This window comes from Nicotiana sylvestris, chromosome 2, assembly GCF_000393655.2.
Source record: "Nicotiana sylvestris chromosome 2, ASM39365v2, whole genome shotgun sequence".
In the NCBI taxonomy this organism is placed as follows: Eukaryota; Viridiplantae; Streptophyta; class Magnoliopsida; order Solanales; family Solanaceae; genus Nicotiana; species Nicotiana sylvestris.
In genome coordinates this window covers 167,517,403-167,526,135 of record NC_091058.1, presented here as the reverse complement: position 1 = coordinate 167,526,135, position 8,733 = coordinate 167,517,403, and the positions used below count along the sequence as shown (strand labels likewise).

Genomic DNA, 8,733 nt, shown 5'->3' with positions numbered 1-8,733 from the left:
TCTCGTGTAGCATACGGAAGGGACCTTAGTTGGTGGATAGTAATCTCGTGTTGCTTAGCTTTAAGTCATCGTTCCAAGAAATCTTAGGAAAGCGCCTTATAACATTACATTTGACATCAATTGCCGTATTTTCTTCTCAACAAAGAAGCAAAATGGTTAGAATCACCCAAGGGAAAAGGGTTTCACTACGTAGTTTTTTTTTTTTTTTTTTTTTTTTATTACAAACTACACATAGGGGAAAGGGACCGAAAAGGATAGACGGATTATGAAATAGATAATATAACTTTCACCGATAAGGTAAAAATTCAGATAGGCAACCACCGGAATACTGATATTATCCATTTCACTAAGTAATTATTGGTAAGAAAGCTTGCTTTCCAAATGAAGTCACTCACAGTCAGCCTGTCAGTGGACAGTGGATTATGTTTGCTAGGGATTATCAACAGTTCACTCTATATTTGGAGTTTCCTCGATTATCATATATATTCCACTTAAGTCTTGACTATACTTTATAGATAGTTACACATACAGTCTACATTTTGAAGTAAAAATCCAACATTAATGCATTATGGTACACGACAATTGCATAACTGGCGGATGTAGTGGTTGACTGAGTCCTCTTTACTATTTGTTGGACTTTAAGCCATTGGGTTTAAAGTAGAAGTGTGAATTGGAAATGGAGGAAAATAAAATGAAGGGAAAATGAAAATTTGAAGAAGTGAACTTTTGTCTTGCACTTTGTCCCTCATTGGTGAGGGAAAATCACATTTATGTGTTTATATATAGATTCACTTCTTAAAGCTCTTAAAAGAAGTTGAAGAGAATGAACCCTCGCACCGTCGTCGTCGCTCGGCTCGGCTTCTGCTTCGGATCGATAAGATTATTTTTTGGACAAAATGTATTTAATTATTTAATAATTAATTAAATGCCAAATCACTGTTGAAAATACGCCAGACCCTGCTGAAAGTTCAGAGGGCCTCGCTGGCCGCGGTTCTGCCGCGACCGCGGTAGAATTGCGACAGCCAGATTCAGAGAGCCTCTCTGGCCGCGGTTCTGCCGCGATCACGGTAGAACCGCGGCAGGCCGCGTATTTTCTGAAAAGGCACCTTTCCAGACACCTCTTCTGATATTTGCCTATAAAATTCTGAGGCAAGGCTGTATCTTCTAGATACGAAAAATACTCTGGAACTTCTTTCTTTCTGAATATACTGCATCCTAATTCGCAGTCTCTCTCTCTCAAATTCGTAAGTGTGATTTTGCTCCGTTCTTTGAGTTCGTTGGTATCCTGCAGTTTGTATTGTCACTGTTGCAGGAAGGTTTATTCCGTTTTATCCTGGGAGGATTTAATCCATTACATTGGCAACGTGTGAGGGGGTTAAAATTCCTTAAGGGCGCACAAGAAAATTGTGGACTCGGATATTTATGATTCTTTACTATTTTATACATTTCTTTATTCTTCTAACAGTTTTCTGATTTTTGTTTTAACACAGTATCGATCACACTATTTCCAATCTTTTTACACACTCAAAATCCATACAAGTATGCAGACCAAATTGAATTCAGCCAATTCATTGACCTAAATTTCTTTTTAAATTTGTAGCTAATGATGGTTAGTTATATGGTCGAGTAAATTGGGGGAATTAACTGCTTAACCGACCAAATATAATTGCATAAAAGTTTTAAAAAAATTGATGATAAAGCCCTCAAGAGGTAGCTAAATGGCTGTAAGAATTTGGAGTATTTGAGAATCACACATGCATTTCTGCATATTCCTTCAGTGAAAGTATCTCAATGGGGTTTCAAGCAGCTCTCACACACTATGCTGACCATATGAAATGTTCATCATAGAATTTGCTTTTTAAAGATTTGTTAAGAAAATCAAAATCCCACTTCCCAAATGTAAAACCAGAGTGTTTTTGTTGACAAACAGAATCTCCAACGTTCCTTATCCTAAAACCTCATCCAAATGCCTTTCCCTACACCTTTTAGTTCCTTCTTTCCCAATCATCCAATACAACCAAAAACCAAGAATTCTATCATTGTGATAAGAATTAAAAAGAAAAGAAATAACCCCTAAACAAAAGCCATCATACCTTCAATTACCTCTTTCTTTTCCTCATTTGGCTGGCCTCTTGCTTCTCTATAGCCACCTTTTAACAAAAGCTAATAAAATTGCTCATTTTGCCAAAACTATGTCTTGCTCAAATTTGACAACGTTGGTGTCCGAAACCATCTCTTTCCGATTCTTTACTATCTTTTCTCTCTTCTGTCAGCCTTTTTGAGCTTCCTAACCACAATTCAGCCCCTTCAGCCACTCCCTCTAGATCATCATATTATTCATCAGCCACCCCAGTACACTGTGGTCTTCGTGAGCTATGCGATTAAACTGATACTATCAAAAACACTCAGAAAATTGTTGGGAAGGGTATCAGACTAATAGAAGGGAAAATATTTAAACGAGAAAAGCGATAAATTGCACAAGATAAGATTTACGTGATTCGGTCATTTTTGCCTACTCCACGGTCACACAAAGAATAGCTCTTTGTTTAATTGAAGAAAAAGAAGAAGTTGATGGATGATCTGCGAATGAAAATGCAGACCCCTTTTATAGGCATTTGAATGTCCTGCCGACGTAATCACTTAAGTCATAAGAAAAGAATTCAACGTGCCGACGTAAGCGCTTACGTCATAAGAAAAGAATTATAAGATAGAATTCTTCCGCCTATCAGTTTTCTTCTCTCTTTGACTTTTCTTTGTTTTGTTTTGTCTAATTTTCTTTCTTTCACATACAACAACAGGTTTTCTCCTATCAATCTCCCTCTCAAACCTATGTTACATCAAGAAAGAAATTTAAAATAAAAAAAATATTTTATATTCTCTAGTGGCGCCTTCACGCTATCACTCTTGAAGGCTAACTGAGGCAGTGCACTTCCTCAGTTTGTCAACACTGACAACTTTGGTCAACATGTCTGACGGGTTCTTTGATCCTAGTATCTTCTGCAGGGAAAGAGTAACTTCACTTTTCAACTCTCGGATATGATGATACCTCAATTGGATGTGCTTTGATCTTGTATGAAATACTGGATTCTTGGTAGGATGAATTGCACTCTGGCTATCGCTGAAAAGCTCACAATTGTCGTGCTCTTTACCTAGCTCTTTAAGAAAATTCTTGAGCCAAATCATCTCTTTTCCAGCTAGTGAGATTGCCATATACTCTACTTCAGTGGTAGATAGAGCAACATTGTTCTGAAGTCTGGACATCCAGCTAGCAGTATCACCCAATGTGAACACGTAGCTTGTGCTACTTTTTCGACTATCCAGATCGCCGCCTAAATTTGCATCAGCAAAAGCTTGTAAGATAATATGGTTCTTTTTAAAACAAAGTGTCATACCTGAGGTGCCTTTGAGATATCGCAATATCCATTTTATACCTTCCCAATGCTCCTTTCCTGGATCTGACATATATCTATTGACAACTCCAACTGCATGGGCTATGTCAGGTCTAGTGCGAACCATAGCATACATCAAACTTCTTACTGTTGAATCATATGGAACTTGGGACATGTACTTCTTTTCTTTATCTGTCTTAGGTGATTTGTTCTTCGACAGATTAAGATGGCTTCTGAGTAGAGTGCTTCTGGTCTTTGCATCATGAAGACTGAACCTGCTTAGTACCTTCTCTATGTACTTTTCTTGAGACAATTTAAGGTTCCTTCAAACATATTTTTGTTAATCCTCATCCCAAGCATTTGCTTAGCTGGTCCTAAGTCTTTCATTTCAAACTCCTCCGCCAGTTGTTGCTTAACCATGTTGATCTCATTTATGCTAGATCCTGCAATTAGCATATCATCAACGTACAACAATAAAATAATATAGGATTCATCAAAAATTTTAATATAACAACAATGGTCCATCTCACATCGTTTGAAACCATTGTTATGCATGAATCCATCAAATTTCTTGTTTCATTGTCGGGGAGCTTGTTTCAAACCATACAAACTCTTCTTCAACTTACACACAAGGTTTTCTTTACCAAAAATTTGAAAACCTTCAAGTTGCTTCATGTAGATGTCTTCTTAAAGGTCTCCATGCATGAACGAAGTTTTAGCATCTAGCTGCTCCAAATGCAAATTTTCTGCAGCTACGATACTAAGAACCAACATGATAGTAGCTAATTTGACTACAGGAGAGAAGATCTCGGTGTAGTCAATTCCTTCCTTCTGCTGAAAGCCTTTTACTACTAATCGTGCTTTGTATCTCTTCTTACCATCATGATCTTCCTTGACCCTGTACACCCACTTGTTCTGCAATGCCTTCTTTCCTTTTGGTAACTCTGTAAGTATCCAAGTTTTATTCTTTGGAAGAGAATTCATCTCTTATTTCATGGATAGCTTCCACTTATCAAAGTCTATCACCTGCATTGCTTCAACAAAATGATTCGGTTCTCCAGCATCAGTCAGGAGAGAGAGAGAGAGAGAGAGAGAGAGAGAGAGAGAGAGAGAGAGTTAACCTATCTGGAGCATTCATGACTCTTTTAGATCTCCTTAATGTAGGTTCAAGAATAACTGATCCCGAATTTGATTCAAGTCCTGACTCCATATTTGGTTCTGCATTTGATTTTATCTCTGGTTTTGGTTCTGGTTCTGATCCAGATTCGGCTTCTGGTTCTTTATCTTCAATTTCAAAATCAGTTGTAATCCCTCTAACCACTTCATTTTCTGAGATTTCTTCTAACTCAACTGTTTCAGATGTCTGTTTGCTGGTGTTGGTTGGTTCTACTTCAAACTTGTCCTTGTACATCACATTTTCATTAAATGTGACATTCATGTGTCTTAGGATCTTTCTATTCTGATCATCCCAAAATCGATAACCAAAATTATCGTCACCATAGCCAATAAAGAAACATTTATTGTCTTTAGGATCAAGCTTATCTCTATCATTAGAGTTTACATGCACATAAGCAACACAACCAAAAATTTTGAGATGTGAGAGAGTTACCTCCGTTCTTGTCCATTTCAAAATTCAGAGGTACAGAGGGTCCCTTGTTTATGGTGTAAGATGTCATGTTAACAACCTCAGCGTAAAAATACTTCGACAATCCAGAATGTATTCTCATACTTTTGGCTCGTTCATTCAGGGTTTTGTTTATCCTCTCAACAACGCCATTTTGTTCTGGTGTTCCAAGAATTGTCTTGATCATTTTGATCCCATTCTCAGAGCAGAATGTTTTAAACTCTTGACTATCATACTCTACTCTATTGTCAGACTTCAGACTTTTTAACTTTAGACTTGTCTGCTTTTCAACTTCAGCTTTCCATCTTTTAAAGGTTACAAACACATCAGATTTATTTTTCAGAAATAAACCCATAACTTTCTTGTGGAATCATCAATGAAGGTGACATAACCGCGTGAGCCTCTCAGAGAAGTTATAAGAGTTGGTCCTCACACATCTGTATGCACTAGTTCCAGTTTTTCTTTCTTTGGCGTCCTTCCCGCCTTTGAGAAACTAACTCTCTTTTGTTTCTCGTAAATGCAATCTTCGCACAAACCTAATTCAACATGTTTTAGGTTTGACAACTTTTCTTTGGATGCCAACAACTTCATTCCGTTCTCACTCATATGCCCGAGCCTCCAGTGCCACAATGTTGTATCATGACCATGATCAATTGTTGATATAGTATCTCTCTGTATTGCAGTTGCATACAGTGTTCCCTTTTTGAAGCCCCGTGTCCCAACCAAATTTCCTTTAGTTATCTTCCACGATATGTTACAGAATGTTGTTGTATATCCTTCACTGTCAATCTGACCCATAGATATCAGATTTTTCTTGAGGCCAGGAACATGTCAGACATTTTGCAATTTCTATAGCATGCCTTGTGAAGTCTTTATTTTCCTGACAATGTCCAGAGGTTCGCCATCTTCTAGATAAACTTTTTCGAATTTTCCAGCAATATAATTTTGCAATAATTCTTTACATGATGTACAGTGAAAGGATGCACGTGAGTCTAGAATCTAAGATTCGACTGGAATGTTGCACAACAAATTAGTGTATCACCGATTTGTTCAGCAATTACATTTGTTGAATTTTTTTCCTTCTTCTTCATTGGTTCTCTACATTGACTACTGTAGAGACCCTTTTTATCGCAATTCCAACAAGTAATGTCCTTGCAATTTTTCGATTGCCCTCTTCTCCTTGACTTTGATCTGCCACAATCATGACTTTGTCCTCTTTGGTTGCTTCTCCCCCTGCCTTCGGTATTAAAAGCAGATCCTGGAGAATCACTTGATTCTCTTCGCTGAATATCTTTGCTTAGAACCAAGTCTCTAACATTATTCAATTTGAGTTTGGTACTTTCCGATGAACTGCTAACTGCAGTTATCGTTGCAGACCAACTCTCCGGTAGAGATGATAGTAGAATCAATGCCCTGACTTCGTCATCAAATGTTATATTAACAGAACTCAACTGAGTTAATATTATATTAAACTCACTGATATGTTCCGTGACAGATCCACCTTCTGTCATCTTTAAGTTGAATAATCGACATATCAAATAGACTTTATTTGAAGCAGATGACTTCTCGTACATATTTGATAACACCTTCATCAGGCCTGTAGTGGTCTTCTCGTTAATGATGATAAATGACACATTTCGTGCTAGCGTCAAACGAATCACACCAAGAGCTTGGCGATCTAAAGGATCCCAATCCATTTTGGCCATATTCTCTGGTTTTACCTCGGTCAGAGGTAAGTGTAATTTTTTTTTATACAAATAATCCTCTATTTGCATTTTCCAGAATCCAAAATCTTTGCCATTGAACTTGTCAATCTTAGCGTTCCCTTCTTCCGATGCAATTTTTCACAAAAAAAATTTATGTGAATAGTAACGACGAATACTATTTCGTGTAAGAAAAAATATCTCAACCGTATGAGGTAGACAAGAATCACTATTGGTGAATAGTACTATCACTATTAATGAATAGTGTTAGTAATGATGATTAATAGTGTCGCACTATTCTTTTGAATAGTACCTGCCAATACCCGTACTTTTCTACCAGAATTATACTTTCTGTGTTCTGATACTAGTTGTTAGGAAGCGTATCAGGCTAATAGAAGGGAAAAATATTTAAAAGAGAAAAACAATAAATTGCACAAGACAAGACAAGATTTACGCGGTTCAGCAATTTTTACCTACTCCATGGCCACACAAAGAATAGCTCTTTATTTAATTGAAGAGAAAGAAGAAGTTGAGGGATGATCTGCAAATGAAAATGCAGACCTCTTTTATAGGCATTTGAATGTCCTGCCGACGTAAGCACTTACGTCATAAGAAAAGAATTCAAAGATGAATTCTTCCGCCTATCATTTTTCTTCTCTCTTTGACTTTTCTTTCTTTTGTTTTGTCTATTTTTCTTTCTTTCACATACAACAACAGGTCCGAGGCAATGAAACTTGTGGCTGCTGCTAATGTCAGAAGAGCTTAAGAAGCTGTTGTGGGTGCTAGGCCTTTCTCTGAGATTTTGGTTGAGGTCCTTTACAATATCAATGAGCAACTTCAAACAGATGACATTGATGTTCTCCTCACCAAAGTAAGACCTGTCAAGAAAGTGGCTTTGGTTATTGTCACTGGTGACTGGACTTTGTGGTGGTTTTAACAACAATCTCATCAAAAAGGATGAGGCCAGGATTAAGGATTTGAAAGCTCTTGGCCTTGAATACACTGTTATCAGTGTTGGCAAAAAGGGTCATCCGCTGGCCTTACATTTCTCTAGATAAGTTTATTGAAGGTAGCCATCTGCCATATGCTAAAGATGCTCAAGTCATTGCTGATGATATTAAGAGGTTGACAAAGTTGAGCTTTTGTACACCAAGTTTGTGTCTTTAGCGAAATCTGATCCAGTGATCACACCCTGCTTCCATTGTCACCAAAGATTTGTGAGATCAACGGGCAATGTGTTGATGCTGCAGAAGATGAGTTCTTTAGGTTGACAACAAAGGAAGGGAAATTGACAGTGGAAAGAGATGTCACGAGGACTAAGAAAACTGATTTTTTGCCAATCTTGCAATTTGAACAGGACCTTGTTTGTTGCCACTTTACTTAAACGGTCAAATCTTGAGGGCATTGCAGGAGTCATTTGTCAGTGAGCTTGCTGCTTGGATGAGTGCCATGAGCAGTGCAAGTTGAATTGAAGAAAAACCTATCTAGAGTGTACCACAGACAGTGTCAGGCAAAGATTACAGGAGAAATACTGGAGATTGTAGCTGGAGCAGATGCCTTGGTTTAAGCACATTTCTTATTCTCCCAATGATCGCGCTTCTTGCTTGGTACTCTTTTGTGGGTGATCAATGTCTCTTTAAAGACAATAATCAACTGTAAAAAACTTTGATGTTGTAATTCTCAAACTCTTACAAACATTGTGATCAAAATGAGAATGCTGTATATTTTGCAACATGAGGCAGGACCCAACTCATCTTTGTATCTCAATATTTCTGATGTAAAAGATCTACTTCCTCTTCTTCATATGGGTTTATTAAGTAATAGTGTCAAATAGTACATAGATGAGACCGTTCATTTGAATATACTACAATATCAAGTTCTTTATTAGATGGTACCCTCTATGCACCATGAGAAAGATTGGTTTCATGAATATATCACTCTTTATAGCAGAATATGCTGTTCTAATCAGTTAGTTGTCTTTGAATGTCCCAAACTTTCATGGATTTTTGTCATTCTG

General features: G+C 37.4%; 1 pseudogene; it reads left to right on the top strand.

Annotated features, from left to right (window-relative positions):
- Nucleotides 1–1,970: 1,970 nt before the first annotated feature.
- LOC104230546 (ATP synthase gamma chain, chloroplastic-like) lies at nt 1,971–8,516 on the top strand (annotated as a pseudogene).
- The last annotated feature ends 217 nt before the right edge of the window (nt 8,517–8,733 follow it).